Below are 18,341 nucleotides of genomic sequence, written 5' to 3'. Positions count from 1 at the left end.
ACAAAAAAATTCATAGGAATAAATTTAGCCAAGGATGTAAAAGACCTGTTTTTGGAAAATTATAAAAGATACTGAAGAAAAAAATTGAAGACAATATAGTGGATGCATATATTGTGTTCATGAATAGAAAGAATTAACATCATTAAAATGCCCAACAACCCAAACAATCTACAGATTCAACACAATTCCTATCAATATACCAATGGCATAGTCACAGAAATATTCCAAAAATTTATATAGAACCACAAAAGACCCCTCATAGCCACAGAAGTCTTGAAAAAGAAGAATAAAGTTGGAGGAATCATGCTACCTGATCTCAAACTATATTACAAGGCCATAGTAATCAAAACAATATGCTACTGGCATAAAAACAGGCATATGTATCAATGAAAAAGAATAGAGAGCCCAGAAATAAACCCATGCCTTTATGGTCAATTAATATTTGACAAAGAAGGCAAAAACATACAATGGAATAAAGATAGTATATTCAATAAATAATGTTTGGAAAATTGGACAGATATGTGCAAAAAAACTGAAACTAGACCACTTTGTTATACCATACAAAAAAAAATAAACTCCAAATGGATTAAAGACTTAAATGTAATACTTGAAACCATAAAAGTGCTAGTAAAAATCATAAGCAATAAGATCTCAGATATTTCTCCTAGCAATAATTTTTCAGATATATCACCCAAGGCAAGGGAAACAAAATAAAAAATTGGGACTACAGCAAACTAAAAAGTTTTTGAACAGCAAAGGATGCCATCAACAAAATGAAAAAAGACAACCCACTGAATGAAAGTTAGCATTGGACAGGAAGACTACTCATTTAGGACATAGGGGAAGATAAAACTAAGTATTGTAGGTTGAGTCTGTAAGATAATTCATGAACAAAAGCAAAACAGTCACCCAGGGCCACAGAATGGGAAACTGTCTAGGTGTACCTTATTCCATGAATCATACCAGTGGGAAGTTAAACTCTAGGGCAGTGGTTCTCAACCTGTGGGTCACGACCCCTTTCACAGGGGTCGCCTAAGACCATTGGAAAACACATATATAATTACATATTGTTTTTGTGATTAATCACTATGCTTTAATTATGTTCAATTTGTAACAATGAAATTGGGGGTCACCACAACATGAGGAACTGTATTAAAGGGTCGTGGCATTAGGAAGGTTGAGAACCACTGCTCTAGGGGAAACATGGGAGCAATAGGGGCCTACTCAAAATCCATGTCTTAGAGACCATGCACTTATCTCATAGAAGTAAGTTTCATATTCAGGTTTATCTGCTAAGAAAAATTTAAATTGGAAATAATAGTTTTTAAGCACTTACAAACATAGAAGTGTATTCTGTGAGAGATGTATTATTTTCATTCCTGTCCTACAGATGAAGGTAACAGAGGATAGAAGAGATTACACTCAAATTCATATGTGCCTGATTCCCAATCCAACAATAACTGTGCTACTGTGTAGCAGATTAGCAGAACCTTTGGACACACCAGCAGGGGACAGGAAATGATAGCTAATGACCTGATAAATAAGGCATAGCCTCTGCCTTTAAGTCTGGTCAAGTAAACTAATAATTTCTATACAATGAGATTTATTACAGTGATAGAGACATGAAGTGCAAAGTGAACTCATGAACCAGCCAATCCAAACTGAATTTGGGGGCGGGGCAATGTCAGAATGTCTTAGAGAAGGTGGCACTTTAATCTGAAATTTGAGAGACAAATTATTCGGGTAAGAAAGGTAGGAGATGGTTATTCCAGACAAACAAAAATACTGGCAAAAAGATTCGAGGCATGTTTGAGAACTATAAGACAGTAGAAAACATTGTGCAAGGAGGGAGGAAGTGAGAGAAAAGGCTAGAGAGATGGGACAACGTCAAGTTGTGATGGCCTCACATATTAAACTATATGTGAGAGAATAAAGGAGGCGCAGAGCATTTAAAGAAAGTTACCTGATTAGATTGCATTTTTGAAAGATTATTGGTTTCACTATGAGAAATAAGAGAAGGAAGAGAAGACAGAGGCAAGGAGATGACAAAAGAAGCTGTGGTCATAATCTTGGTGAGAAACTGAAGGGATTAATCAGGATGATGGCAGTAGAGATATGAATGGATCTGTTGTTACCAAGCAGGTAAAATTCAAAGCTGAGTGCTTATTTGGATACAGGTGATGAGAAAACAAAGGTGTCATGGATGATGCTAAGGTTGCACCCTGGAAGCTGGATATATGGTGATGTCCATAACCAATATACAGAACATAGGAGGAACTGTCTCACAGAGAGAGAGGGTGATGGGCTCCATTTCTCACTTTCCCGGTTTGAGGTACCTCAGCGATATCCAAGAATCAGTTAGGTCAATAGTTCTGAAATACAGAAAATAGGTCTTGGTTAGAAATGGATTAGGAGCCATCACAAAAAGAAATAATGCCTAAGGATTGTCCAAAGAAGAAAATTAATAAGGAGGTTTGTCTTATCAACCAAAGGATTTTTTTTCCCAGTGTTTCTGGATGCATAATAACAGCTTCATTATAAACTGCATTCTCATTTGCAAAGTACTTACATAAGTAGTGATTCATTTGACTCACAATTCCCTGAGAGAGAAAGAGTGTGCTGTCATTCTCATATTACAGATTAGAAAATTTAGGTTCAATTTAGTTAAGAGACTTGCAAAGGTCACCCAACTAATGGGTTGTGGATCCAAGTCCAAAATGTAATATTCAGACTCCAAGTTGGGGTCTCTTTTTACTAAACCAAATTGCTATTGTTAACATTTGGTGTAAATCCCAAGTCAGAGAGAGTATAAATTTTGACTGAGTTGGTGAAACTGAAACATGCAAATGAGCCTGTAATTTATCCACATCTAGCAAAATTTCAGAGTTCGGAGACATCTAGATCAATGTTGGAGACGCTTGCCTACATTTTTAACCTCTTCTGAGAGCCAGGACAATTAAAAGTGTATCTGCAGTCAGTCTGTCTGTCAAATGAATAGGTCAGACTGGAAAAAAGCCAAAATTATCAACCTTCCAGGCTCTGCGGCATGAAAGCCTTCAGATCTTTTCCAACAAAGCCCATTTAAAGGATCTTGAGCCCTTGAGGCTGCAAACAAACGTGACATCCTGTTGCATTCAACAATTATTTGCTTCTCAGCATTTGTTTGCCATTATTTTCTGTGGCCCCTTTGTAGGATTTGTGCTGAGATTTTCCATATTGACAGACCAAAATGAATCCATTGTAAATTCCTTTGGTGGATGATTAATACCTTTTTGAATAAAATTTAAAATAGGGAAGGATAAAGATAGGCATAGAAAAAATTGAGAAGTTGCATTCAATTAAACACATTTTTTGTCCGAATGAAATTGGAAGCGCAGGTTACTAAAGCAGAGCTGTCTCAAAAAAAAAAAAAAAAAAAAAAAAAAAAAGAAGAAAAGAAAAGAAGAGAAAAAGGAAAAAGAAATAAGATTGTCCTTTTGATTGCATGGACTTTCACTCAAGAGAATACAGATGTGGTTAGCACAATGTTTCAAATGTATGAAGCCCCTGAATTTACCTTATAGGAAGGTGAATTGTAAAGTATTAGATAACTAACAAGTAATTATGTTGAGTTTATGTTGTAATTAATATTCAGGAGTGTCCTAATAACAATGTTAACCAACTAAGTGTTGCAACTTGGTTGAACAATTTCTGCATTTTAGAATTTCTCTCTTCCTATCCCTAACAACAACAATAACAATAGCAAAAGATGCTGGATCTGTTGCTATTTTAAAAAGCACCCTCCAACACAAAACTAAGTGTCTTAAAACAACATCAAGATTCTGTGGGTCATCTATGTTCTGATCTGGGATAGTTTGGCCTATCTCTCTTGGGTTCTTCCAAGAGTTTGTGTTTAGATGGTTGGTCTACTGATGGTTGTGGGATTGAGGATCTTCCACTCACATGTCTGACAAGTGGCAGGTTATCAACCAGAATATCAGGTTAGCTGAGCCACATGTTCTTTATTCTCTGGCAGGCTAGCCTCGGCTTCTACATACAGTGGCCATCAAGTTCCAAGAACAGCAAGAGAGATCAGACCTCACAGCTCAAGTGCTTTGTATCCCTCTGCTTGCACCATACTTGGTAATATCCCATCGGCCAAAACAAGCACAAAGCTAAGCCCAGATTCAAGGGGTGGAAAATAAAGGCCACCTTCTTGACAGGAGAAGCTACAAAACCATAATGGAAAGAGGTGCTCCTATAAAAATGAAAGAATTTGGGGCTGTTTTTCCAATCTGCCACAAAGGCAAAGCCTGACACAATATCTTCAAAGCCTCACTCTCAAGAAAAGAAACAGCCCTGCCAGAGTGGCTCAATTGATTGAGTGCTGTGCAAGCGAAAGGTTGCTGGTTCGATTCAGGGTCAGGGCACATACCTGGGTTGTGGGTTGGGGAATGCACAGAAGGCAATGGACATTTCTCTCTCACATCAACATTTCTCTATCTATCATCTATCTATCTATCTATCTATCTATCCATCTATCTATCATCTATCATCTATCTATCTCTTTATCTTTCTATCTTCCTTCCTCTCTCTAAACATGTCCTCAAGTGAGGATTAAAAAAAACAAAAAACAGAAAATACTGCAGCAGCACTCACAACTGACTCCAACCACACCTACCATAAAGCCCATTGTTGAAAGATAAAGTCATGAGAATTTTTATTAATGTCCCAAATCTAGATAGCAGCACATTAAATGTATAACTTTTTTTGTTCCTCTTCCTGAGATGTAATAGAAAGTGCAAAAGGTAAAAAGTGATTTTGACTTTTTCTTAACAGAAATAAGAGTTCTATCGCTCCTTCCAGATGAGGAATAAACTGAAAGTTCTGAATAGTTCAGCAGAGAAAGCAGAGTCTAAGCATTCTTAAAATCCTAGTGCCCTCTCTCCAATTCTGTTTTCCTTTTATCCTTGAATCATTTTCTTTTAATCTACACCCTGTCTTTTTATATGGTCTTTGTTCCATCCCTTCCACTCTCCCTCACTCCCTTTCTTGTGATTTCTTTCTGTTGTTTCTTAGGATTTTGTTAATGCTTCAATGGCTTTGTCTAGGTATTCAATATGCTTTTATATAGAGTGGGTGACTTTTTGATTCTCTTCCAATATTATTTGTGTTCTCCAACCTACATGCTATTGTTCTATGCTTCTCTGTCTCTGGATCTATTTTTGTTCATCAGTTTATGTTGTTCATTATATTCCATAAATGAGTGAGATTATGTGATACTTATCTTTCTCCAATTGGCTTATTTCACTTACCATAATACTCTCCAGGTCCATCCATGCTGTTGCAAATGGTAGATAACAGCATTTTAAGAGAAATTAATGAATGAAGAAAGCAAAAATGATCCAATTAAGGATAATTGTTATCCACATAGTACAATAAATTTATATTAAAATATAAAGTATTATATTTTAATAAGAAATAAGAAAATAATTATGTAATCATCCAGGCTTTAAAGCAAATCATTTATAAGGGAAATAACTTAGGTTGATCTCAAGCATTTCTACAGCAGTATTCTATGCCAGGAGACAACTGAGCAATATTTACAAAATTCTGAAGGAAATAAAAAGTATGACCCAAGAATATTGTGCTTTAAAAAAAAAAAAGAAAGAAAGAAAAAGAATATTGTACTTTGTTTTAATGGCATTCTAGTATAAAGGCAATAAATCAACAATCATTTTCAAATATGAAATAATTTGAGGAATATACAACCCACTAGCTTTACTTGATAAGTGTAGATACTCAAAAGAAAACCCAAAATAAAAAAAAAATTTAAACTCAGGAATAATAAGGTCTTGGTAGTAATTTAAAATTTATAATTAATTTAAAAATATTATGAGAAATATGGTTTCTGAAACAAATGAGTATTAAGTGCTGGGACAATGAGGAAAAAAATCAAGGAAGCTGTTTATGGGATTAGTTAACACCAAGCTCTTCTTTTACTGCAGGGAGTCAATTGCCACTACATAAAAATTGTTTTAAATGTAAAAACACAATGTCTTCAACTTCTTCATAAACTTCCATTATCTATTTTCTTTACCTAAGCAGAATATTTCAGAAAAAAATATCTTTTGTGATGAATTAATGATAAATAGACATATTTAAACATACATATTGTACATATCTATCCATATATATGAAGTTTTATGATTCCTTTATATTTCAGTTCAGTTTGATTTTATGTTTAATTCAGTTCAAAGTATATATAATTTTTATCAGAAACAGTATCAATAACTTGATCTCATTTTTATAAAAGTACTAGAGGCCTGCCCAGTGTACAAATTCATGCACTGGTGGGGTCCGGCTGGCCTGCCCCAGTCAGAGCCAATCAGGCTGGGTGGCCTGGGGGAGGGCCATGGGCATTTGGCTGGCCGGCCCAGGCCCTGGTAGAACTCCAGGTAGAGGGGACAATTGCACTTTAGCCTTTTATTATATAGGATATCTTCCCATCTTTCTTCTATATAATTATATAGAAGAAGATTTGACTATGGTTGGTGGGCACACAATGCAATATACAAATGATATATCATAGAATTGTACACTTGAAACCTACACAATTTTATTAACCAATGTCATATCAATAAATTTAATTTTTAAAAAGATGTCTATAATAATGTTTAACAAATGTTGATGTTTGTTATTGGGTGTTGGGAATACATTTTTTAAATTATTTTAATCTTATTTTTACTGGATTATCTGGAGTCATAGTATGGGAACGTGTCAATTTTATAAAAATGGCAAAGTGATTGTTCCATTAAAAAATAATGAAAATGGGAAGCAAACACAGTAAAATGTCAATGATGGTTCATTCTTGCTGGTGGCAAAATGATTATTACATTGCATTTTTTGGTTGTACTTTCCTATAAAATTTTTAAATTTCTAAAACTTAATTCTGGTTTTAATTTAGAGAGAAAATTAATATGAATCACCAAAACTCATGCTTATTAATTTTCTAAAAATATTTTTGGTCCTCTGTTTATGTTGTAGCTCACACCTCCAGTAAGAACCCGAGCTCAATTTTTAGAAAGTTCCCTCTTTGTACACCAGATACAAGATGGTGTGAATGAATGCTTGCCTAAACCTCACCAAGAATTAAACCACTGCCTGGAAATTACCTGCTAAACACTTGAAATATGCCCATGGTACAGTCTGGTTAATATGAAGAAGCAAGATATTTAGCTCCAAACCCTGTTAAAGAGATACCTGATTGAAGGCTGGGGATAGTAAGTGCAATGCGGCATATTGTAGAGAGGGGAAGGTGATAGTAGAAATTAGGAGGATAACACCAAAGGACTGCATAAGACTTTTGTGAAGTAACTAAATGTCTGAGATTGTAGTGAAATCATAAGAACCCTTGGCAAAATGCTGGGAGAGCAGATTTTATAAAAGAACAACAATAACCATAAACACAACACTAATTGTTCTGCTATTGAACTGCAAGCCATGGGCAATTAGTGAGACTTGGAATGAGAAGTAATGTAGAGTCAGGATTCAAACCCAAGTAGCTCTGACTCCAAAGCTCATGTGCTCTCTACCACCTAACATTATAAATCAATGTTACTTCATTATAAGCACAGAAATTGAATTTATTTTAAAATGTGATTAAATTAGAAAATCCTAGGGTAGAAGCCTAAAGAAATGCCAAGGGTATTTTTTTATTATAATTAATCTGAACTTAATTCCAATTTTTAAGGTAAGATTTTTTAATGGATTATTAAAAATAATTAAATTGTGGTTTTGAATAAATATTTAATTTAGCCAAATTAGGGACAGATCCTGATGATACAGGCATGATGTCAATGACATGAATTTCTGAACTTGAAAACAACCTTGGTGAGATCTAGACCAATTTTGACAAAAGAACTTCAAGCACATCTAACGTCTGTTATAATAGAGTTGAGTATCAACACATTCCCTTTAAACGTCTTCCAGGCAGTCTTTTTAAAAGGACATATTTTAAAAAGAAAGAAGATCAATTGTACACCCAAGGTATGAATAACCACATATTGGTCAAATCTACCATAGAAATACTATAAATACTTCCAAAAATCACTCTTTTGTAGTTCTAAAAGCAATTTATCTACAAAAAGAATGTTTCCAAGACACTATCATATGCTAGAGCAATTTTTTTCACTTTTCAATATTTCATATTTAAAAACACTATTTTATAGGTATTTACACAGTTTACAGTGATTCCTTTTTGTTTAGGTATATCTCTCATACATTAATGTCATTTTTTCTGTGCTTTTTAAATTTGGAATGCTTTGTCCATTTAATTCTAATCTTGTCTCGTAACTTTCATACTTAGTTGTGCCCTCTAAGGCTCATTCACAAAAAGCTGTGAAAGGTAATAGAAAGACTGTAGGGTATGGAGATAAAGTCTATAGTTTAGCTTCAGGTTTGCTCTTGGGTTGTACATTCTATGGGTTTTGATAAATGTAAATACTGATGTGTACACACCATTATAGTATCATACAGAATAGTTTCACTGACATAAAAATTCTGTGCTCCACTTATTCATCTATTCCTAGTCCCTAACGCTGGGAAACCACTAATCTTTTTATTTCCTCTTCAGTTTTGTCTTTTCCAGAATGTCATATAGTGGAAATCACACAGTAGGTAGCCTTTTCAGATTGGTTTATTTCACCTACTAACTTGTTTTAATGTTTCTCCAACTCTTTTCATAGTTTCATAGCTCATTTCATTTTAGCACTGAATGGTATTCCATTGTCCGGATGTGTCACAGTTTATTTACAAGAAGTACTTTTAAACTATAAAACATAAGAGTAGAAATCATTACCATCTTTGTGACTGTTGAAGTGACATTTCAACATCGTCAGCTTGACTATGCCTCAACTCTTGGTTTTTGGGTCACTGAGACCTCCTGATTTCTCATTTTTCAGTAACAACAACAACAATAAGAGGGTGTAAAAGTATGTTCAAGGCATTGGCTGAAGAGTGTCCAAATATCACACCCAAAAAAAGCAGTCGGCTTGCAACTGTTGCTCCATAGAATGCTAATGTGACTTGAACTTGATGTCAAAAAAAGTCGCTCTTCTTTTCATAGAGACTATGACTAAGAAAATTTCCAGACAAATAAATTGTTTCTCTTTTCTCACCTCCAAAGACCAATTCCAACATCAAACCCAGCCTTGGTACTGCAAATTTGAAAAGGGGAAAAATGAAGTGTCAATTTAGGTATTCTCTGATATGGGCCCGAGCCTAAAACAGAATATATACAAAATTAGTGCCAAACCCAGGTTTGGAGCTTAGAGGAACACCAGCTTCCCTATGTTTTGCCAAGCCAAGAATAACTGACCGTGAAATAAGGGTTCCTCTTTCCTGGATGGTAGAACAAAATCATAGTGTCTTTAGACATTGGCATAAAATTCGCTTTGCTGATTGACGTTTTTCTCTGAAGAATTCCATTGGAGGCCATTTTTATTAAGTTCTGGATTCTTATTTCATTTTATGTTTTGGCATGCTAAAGCCATTTGGTAAGCCACATTTAACTTGTAGCTGACAAGCAATTAGGTATCCTTGCTGGAGTGCCTCTCCTGGGAGCATGATCTATACTTTTCAAAAATTTAATTATTAGTGATTTCAACAAAAGATATTGACATTGAAGGGTTCAAGAAAGAAGAAGAGATCTCATAGGAAACAGAAACATGATATCTCTGTATTGTCTGCATCATTTTTAAATCCAGGCACCAACACAACTCAATTACCCAATATTATTATAGCCAATCACTCTCTTGTTCAGTGTTGCAGATTCAAAGGGACATAACTTTTTTTATTAAATTTTGTGGGAAAAATATTTAAAAGAGTCATATCAAGTGTAACAGAATTTTAAACGTTTTAACTCAGTGTTAACAAGTATACAAACTGGAAATTAAAACTACAAATTATGTTCGTAGTGATAAATGTTCAAGAGAGAAGCAGCTCTAATAAATTTTTGAAATAGAGAGAAGGTTCATATGCTCTTTCAGACCCTTTGTTTTAGAACCACAGTCTGCTCATTCACTTCTTCATCCAGTGTTCTAAATATCTGCCAGAACTTAGCAGGTGAAGCAGGAGAATGTGGCAATAGCTTTCAACTTTGGTTCAATAAAATTAAGCCATGCCTGGCCAGTGTGGCTCAGTGGTTGGGTGTCGACCTATGAACCAGGAGGTCATCATTTGATTCCCGATCAAGGCACATACCCAGGTTGGGGGCTCGATCCCCAGTAGGGGGTAGTGCTGTAGGCAGCCTATCAATGATTCTCTCTCATCATTGAAGTTTCTGTCTCTCCCTCTCTTGTTCTCTCTGAAATCAATAAAAAACATTTATTATAAAAAAATTAAACCAGGCTTTTAGGATAGAATGGCAGAGATGAACTGTGATTCCTTAATGTCCATTATTCTTTAATAAATGGTGATTACATCAAAACATCTAAGACATAATCTTTATGTTTCTAACCTTACCACATCAACAAGCTTACAGCTTTATATGAGGACTGCCTCAGCTGATTCCCAGTTAATTCTGGCACAAAATTATTGTCTTAAAAGAATAAAATGCAATTACTTTATTGCAATAAAATTCATTACTTTGAATATCTACTATTAACTAATTTCGATTCTACTTGAGATCTAATGTTCTGGGAATTATGTGCCAAATATTTATTATCATATTCTACAGTTAAATGTAATTCCATCAACTTTTTATTTTTATGCATTCTTATACTGAAAAAGTCCAAACTAAAATTAAAATGGTCCCTAAATGAAGTTAAAGCAATTTCAACATTTAGTTCAGGAGTTAAACAGCAAAGTTGCAAACCAAGATAAAATAAATATAGGACAGACTAATCAAGGAACTACTCATACTCCCTTTTGCCTTAGAAGAGATTTTCCATATACCAAATCTTATTTCCTTACTGGGTCGGAAGTCCAGATATTTTCCTTAAAAAAAAATCTAGAATCCGAGAGCAGTAAAATTCCTTCAGTAGTTGATTTTACCTTTTATTCTTGCTGTTTTCAATTATGTTATAAAATCATAAACCATTTCTCCTCACATTGTTCTTGGGTATAGCAAACACATTTACATGGCTCCAATTCAGCTAGATACTGAAGAGGAGTATTTGTGATGCATTCTATATTGGAAATGACTTGTTGCAATTAATACTGTTAAGCCTTGAAAACAATCTATGAGATTTTATTATGTATAGGGAAGGAATTTCCCGTGATGAACTTTTTGTTGTTTAAGCATGTTTGCTTATTTAGGCTTCTTGGAGAATTATTTCACACCACCACTTTCACTCTCTTTAATAACTATATAGTAAATGAGTATTTTGCTTGCTCTAAAATGCACATCAACAATTAGTGTCCACTACATGGTAAATACTGAAGGCTGTATCTAATAATTTAAAACAAACAGAGAGAGAGAGAAGGATTTGGAGAAAGATTGTAAATAAATAAAAAGAACAGTGCTAGGTCACTGGAGTTTCATGTGTATATATAATAATGCTTTTTTCATTAGCATGTATTTATCTAATTCATGTCTCCATAATTATTTATTGCATCTATATCTGAGAAGTAACAAAATCTTCAGAAATCAGAACCTCTTGCTAATAAATTACCTCCTCTAGGGAAGGAGGGTGTTAATAAGGAGCAGTCACTTCTATGAAAGCTCTAAGCAAACGCTAAGGGAGATGATGGATACCATTTTCATGATTAATGTAGCTAGGTCAGAGAATCTACTTCTCCTCCATAGTTTAGTTTCTCTTTTTTAATTTTCTGGTTAAAAGTAGTAAATCAAGTTAATAAAAAGCTAGAGAAGCAATTCTCAGAACACAGGCAATAGGATGTAAAGGGCACTGGTACAAACAAAACATTCTTGAATCAAAGGGGTTGATTTTTGCCAAAATGAGCCAAGAGGCCAAGAATTGCATCCTTCTGCTCTAAGGTGTGCAGTTTACTGGTGTTTGTTTTCATTTCTGAAGAAAAGCAAAAAAATAAAAAATGTCAGTTATTTCACAAATTTAGAACCATCTAAACCTTTTCCTTCTCCCCCACATGCCTGCAGAACTTGGCTCAGAAACCACTCTATCACTGTAAAAATAAATGAGAAGATTGTGCATAATACCATAGAAATCCAAGTTAGTGGTGTATTGAGAGGGATCTGCTTTCCTATTCCCAGATGATTGAATTAAGGCATGAACTGCAGGGAATGCTTTCAAAATAACTCTGTTCATTATAGATGCTTTTGGAGGAGGAATCCAACATGTTCAAAATCCCAAAGGCTGCTCTGCTATACTGAGTGGTCTTTGGATTGACATCCATACTAGTCAGCTTGCAACAAGCTCAAATCCCACCACAGCTCTGCTGGCCAAAATATTTTTATTGTAGAAACCATCAGAAAAAATGGCTTCATATAGGTTGATCTTGCATTAGAGCTACATTGAATATGGGTGTTTAAAATATCTGAGTTAAATTTGCCTTCTATAAGGAATGCAATCATGTCTGTGTTTTTTGTGGTGATGAGTGTGGACATCATGGTAATGGAATGGACATATACTCTAGTTCCAATCCTAGGAACCTCCAGTGCATAATAGATGCACAAGAAATATATAACTATTGAGCCAAAAAATTCAGCCAAAATATTGTCTCCATAGAAGAAATCAATTACAAGATGCACAGTTGGTTTGCAAAGAAATTATATCTTTAATTTCTACATCAACATATAAGAAAAAATGTGTTACCATAAAGTTAATTTGGAGGTAATGTGATATTTACCTGATGGTCATAAGTATTTTTTTCCAAAAATCCCGAATTCCTACTTTGTGTTTTTAGCTGTAATCCTTATTCCTCTTGTATCTGCCAAAAAGCAAGTTTGTTCCCTTTGACCTCTATTTCTTGTACCTCAATTTTATCTCCCTTCCTCCTCATTCAATATAATAAATAAATACATATTCATCCTCACAGAATCAGAATAACATGTAGGTGCAATTAGTTCTCTTCTGTGAATCAGTGATACTTTCCCAAGAAATAATTCCTATCAAAAAATCAAACTCTTTTATTGAATTCATCAGTCACTTACCACAAACATGAAGGTATTACATTCTTAAGCTATCCTGCCCCAGGGGAATCTAACAATCTAAAGTTGTTTCAAATTTTTTAAGATGTGTTCACATTTTTGTCCTTATATAGACAACATCTGGGTCAGATGAGATAGGAAGAACTTGTGGAGAATTCCCTACATAGCTGTCTAAGAAAACAAAGAGACTTGTTAACAGGAGAGATAACCCAATTAGAATAACTGGCATTTTCTAGGCATGGTTAGATGATGAAGACTCAGTTTGGCTCTCACCCAATCTCACCTCCTGCAGCATACACAAGGAATCTGCACTAATATTGAAGAACCACAAATCTCCAGGGAAATCAAATGAATTTGGCCTCATTTATGAAGGTTATTCTCTCCTACACATAGAACAAGCTTTGAGGGTGAGAAGAGGGATTTAGATGACAAAAGGAAAAAAGATGGATTAATTTATTTTTCATTAGGAAACTACTTTTTATCTCTCCATTTTTTTTAGCTGCATAACTCTTTAATGCTATTAAATTATAATTTCCCCATTCCATCAGAAGATATTATACCATAAAAATAAAGCAACTCTTACCTGAGATGTAGCCATCAGAGTATTTCAATCTACCCAATGTACTATCTGACTGACTCAGACATTGAATGCCGAAAATTGAGTCTGTTTCTTCTCTCTCACTTAACAGCGAGGCAAACACACTGTCAGCACTCAATTAATGAACAATGATCCAAAGTCCTGGGAGGCAATTTGTGGTCCACTCCTGGACATCCTTCCCTCTGGCATGGCTCACTGTGCAGTGATGGATCTGGCTGCCATTCCTACTGAAATGATGGAAAATATCTGACACTTTACTCAAGTGGGGGGTAATATCTTCTTTGTGAGGCATCACCAACTTACCAAGGAGGTAAGCAGTGAGAAAAACAACTTCTTTTCACTGCTTGTCAGAGGCAGTAAAATTGTACATAGCTTTTGATAAAACCTTGAAAGATACAAAGAAAAGGATTTACATCATCTGCATTCAAGTGGATTTCTATAAGAGATTAGCTGTTTCTTGAAAAAGTTAGACACCTATTGGAAAGAAATGTGGCATTGCATGGTATCCAGTCACTTTTTAACACTGAGAGCACTATCTTACTATTAAACTTTTTTAAAAAAAAACCCTAGCCGCCAAGTACAAAGTGTTTTCAAACATCTAGGCAACATGGAAAATATCTAAAAATGAAGACATTGTTTTTGCTGTTGTCTTGCTCAATGAAGTTTAAGGAGCAGGGCTCTGGGACTGAAATGTTCAAACTTGTAGCCCTAGCTGATTTGGCTCAGTAGATAGAGCGTTGGCCTGCATACTGAAGGGTCCCAGGTATGATTCTGGTCAAGGGCACATGCCTGGGCTGAAGGCTCTATCCCCAGTAAGGAGCATGCAGGAGGCAGCCAATCAATGATCCTCATCATTGATGTTTCTCTCTCTCTCTCCCTCTCCCTTCCTCTCTGAAATCAATAAAAACATATTTTTTTAAAAAGAAAGCAACCAAACAAATTATTCTTACCAGAATAACATGAAAAACACAGCAAATAAAACATTAATTTATCAAGATATGACTATTAATGTAAAGTAAGTAGTATTTTTAGAGGTGTCTGCTTCTTGCCGTAGGTCCTCCCTTCCCTGAGAACTGTCTACAACCATGAGGTCGTTTTGGGAATACCCCTTGTTGTCCTCTATGTGGGTGGGCCAGGGATGAGTACCTGCTCTATTCAGATTAGCTTTTTCATGAATTGAAACTGAGAACATGAAATTTCAGTCAATTGTTGGCAGTACAACATAGAGAGAATGTCAGTACTTGAATGGAACAGCCATTTCCTGTCATAAAGTAAGAGAGAGAGGAAAAGGAGAGAGGTTGTAAGGGCCATAATCAAAGGTTTGAGTAATAGATGAAAGAAGCATCCAGCCCTAACCAGTTTGGCTCAATGGATAGAGCATCAGCCTTCGGACTGAAAGGTCCAGGTTCAATTCTGGTCAAGGGCATGTACCTTGGTTGCGGGCACATCCCCAGTAGGAGGTGTGCAGGAGGCAGCTGATCGATGTTTCTCTCTCATCGATGTTTCTAACTCTCTATCTCTCTCCCTTCCTCTCTGTAAAAATTCAATAAAATATATTTTTTTAAAAAAAGAAAGAAGCATCCATTGCAATTGCATCCTGCCACTTACCAGCTGTGTGTCTGTTAACTAAAAAGTGGTGTAATAAAAAGATCTACCTTTTAGTAAGCATATCAGAAATGCTAGCTCTTATAACTCCAGAACACTCAAAAAAGGTGGCAATTGTGACTTGGGAGAATTAAAATTCACAGAATGTGAATTGGAGCTGAGTATTGAAAGATAGATATAATTTCAAAAGTAGAAAAGACATTCTAGGCAGGGGAAATAGAAGAAGCAAAGATACACAGATGTGAAAATGCATAGCCTAGTCACATTGCTGCAATAGAGAGTTGTAAGAGATGTAGAAAGTGAAAGGAAATAAGCAGTAAATAATTTTTAGTGTCAAGTGATGGAAATTGAGCATTAATCTGGAGGAAATAGAAGACTGTCAAAGACTAATCTTTTAAAGTTAGAGAGAAACAATCATATCTGTGTTTTAGGAAAATAGAAATACTAAAATATGATACTATGAGGACAGAATGAAGACAATGAAATCAGTTAGAAGGCTTTTGCTGTGGCGCTGGAATTTCCCCCTACCTATGTGATGTTCTTACATAAAGAGAAATAGAATGTTGATTTCTGCATTTGAGAACCAGATGTTTAAAATACCTAGGCTTACCCAAAGGCCATTTTATTCATGAATTTCTACATCTAAAACACATGTTTCACTCTTTAACACCCAGTTCAGGATACCCAGGGGGAAGAAACCATCCAAAAATGGGCTTCCTATATCCAGGCTCTAATAATAGATAACAGATCTGTCTTAATGCCCCATATCCACAATTTATCAGAAGTTCCTTATACCATACCTGGCATATCAAAGACTGGTAACTGGAAGGATATTTTAATTTATTATTTATACCCTGCTTTTCCCCAAGATGGTTTTCAAGGCAATGTACCCTAACGTATGAATGAATACATTCCACACTTCTCTTGAGGATCCAAGACCTACAATAAAAAAAAATACAATAAAATAAAATAAAAAGCACCTCTAAGTCACAGGCCCATCCTAGATTCTTGTACTCCTTTGTCATCCTTTGGGAAATTCATACAGATTTACATTTCTGTTCTTTATAATGAGTAATAGCAAAAGGATAAAATAAAAATATGAGATTGAAGGAGATTGGAGCTCAGCTAAGCAAAAGATGAAAGAGACTACGATCAAGGCCAATACCCAAGGAAATGGGGAAAGGAGGGAAATAGGATTGAGTTCGTGATTACAAAGGAAGAGCTTTGCCAAGGGAGCCTGTTAAAGCCAGTCAGAATAGAGAATATAAAAGTATATATTTTTGAAGCCTATAGGCAGCATCATTAAATCAATACAATCAAAATCCCCACAGGTTTTTATTATAGGAACTGACAAATTGATTCCAAAATTGTTGTTGAAATGCATAGGACTTATACTTTATGATTCCATCTATATAAAATTCTAGGTCACAGTAATGGAAAGCAGATCAGTGGTTTCCTGAGAATGAAGGAGAGGGAGAAGGCCAGGAGAGAGAAATTACAAAGTGCATCTGAATAATGGATACATTTATTATTTGGATTGTGGTAATGATTTCATAAGTATATTTCTATGTCTAAAATTAACAATTGTGCACTTTAAATAAGTTTAATTTCTTATATATGAATTATACCTCAAAAAGATAATTTAAAAGTAAAAAACACATGGAATGACTGACAACAATATCACAAGAAAATAAAATTACAGGAGAATAGCTCATAAAAGTAGATGCAAAAATATATTAGCACATGATCATTTCAATAGATGAAGAAAAAGCATTTGATAAATGTTTTCATGTTTAAAAAAAAACCACTCTACAAACTAGAAATAAAGGGAATTTCTTTAGCCTGATGAGATATCTATGAAAAACCCAGAGCTAACATCATAGTTAATGATGAAAACTGAATTATTTCCTTCTAAGATCAAGAAGAGATCAAAGATACCCACTCCTACCACTCTATTCAACATTGGAATGGACGTTCTGGCCATCTCAGCTGAGCAAGGGATACAAACAAAAAGGCATTCAGATTGGAAAAAAAAGGAATAAAACTATTTTGATTTTCAGATAACATGATCTTATACATTTAAAAAATCCTATGACACTCACAGAAAAAGTATTTCAACTAATAAGCAAGTTTAGCAAAGTTGCAGAACATAAGATCAATATACAAATGTCAATTTTATTTACGTATACTAGCAATGAACAAACCCAAAATAAAATTAAGAAAACAATTCAATTTACCATGGCCTCAAAAATTTAAAACACTTAGAAATGCTTTATTAGAAATAAATGTACCATTTGGCTCAGTGGATAGAGCATCAGCCTGTGGACTCAAGGGTCCCAGGTTCGATTCCGGTCAAGGGCATATACCTTGGTTGCGGGCACATTCCCAATGGGGGGTGTGCAGGAGGCAGCTGATCGATGTTTCTCTCTCATTGATATTTCTAACTCTCTATCCCTCTCCCTTCCTCTCTGTAAAAAAATCAATAAAATATATTTTTTTAAAAAAAGAAATAAATGTACCAAAAAAGTACAAGTCTAGTCCACTGGAAAGTATACATACTACTGAAAATGTAAAGAAAATCTAAGTAAATGAAGAGCTCTCCTATGTTTATCCACCAGAAGACTTAATCTTGTTAAGATATATAAATTTAACACAATGAATATCAAAATACCATCTAGGTTTTTTGCAGAAATTAGCAAGGTGATCCTAAAATCCACATAGAAATGCAAGGGATTCAGAATAACCAAAACAATCTTCAGAAAAGACTAGTTGAAGGACTTACACTTCCTGTTTTAAAACTTACTACAAAGCTACAGTAATGAAGAAAGTGAGGTGCTAGCATAAGAATATGTGGTACACAGAATAGCAGCCTCCCCAGAGATGCCCATGTGCGAATCCCCACAGCCTGGGAATACAATACATTACCTTACAGAGCAAAAGAGAACTTGCAGGTGTGATTAAGTATCTTGTGAAGGGGAGATTATCCTGGGTTATTTGGGTGGGCACAGTGTAATCACAAGGATTCTT

The 18,341-nt window shown here is 34.9% G+C and overlaps 1 long non-coding RNA gene across 1 annotated transcript; it reads right to left on the bottom strand.

Moving 5' to 3' along the window:
- Positions 1–8,146: 8,146 nt before the first annotated feature.
- On the bottom strand, positions 8,147–14,090 carry LOC106727164. Its single transcript, XR_001363324.1, has 3 exons — positions 13,695–14,090; positions 10,504–10,579; positions 8,147–9,197 (listed from the first exon to the last, which is right to left on the bottom strand). It is a non-coding gene; the product is annotated as an uncharacterized LOC106727164 (long non-coding RNA).
- Positions 14,091–18,341: the final 4,251 nt, after the last annotated feature.

Source organism: Myotis brandtii, unplaced genomic scaffold (assembly GCF_000412655.1).
Source record: "Myotis brandtii unplaced genomic scaffold, ASM41265v1 scaffold38, whole genome shotgun sequence".
Taxonomy (NCBI): domain Eukaryota; kingdom Metazoa; phylum Chordata; class Mammalia; order Chiroptera; family Vespertilionidae; genus Myotis; species Myotis brandtii.
This window is presented reverse-complemented; position numbering and strand designations above follow the sequence as displayed.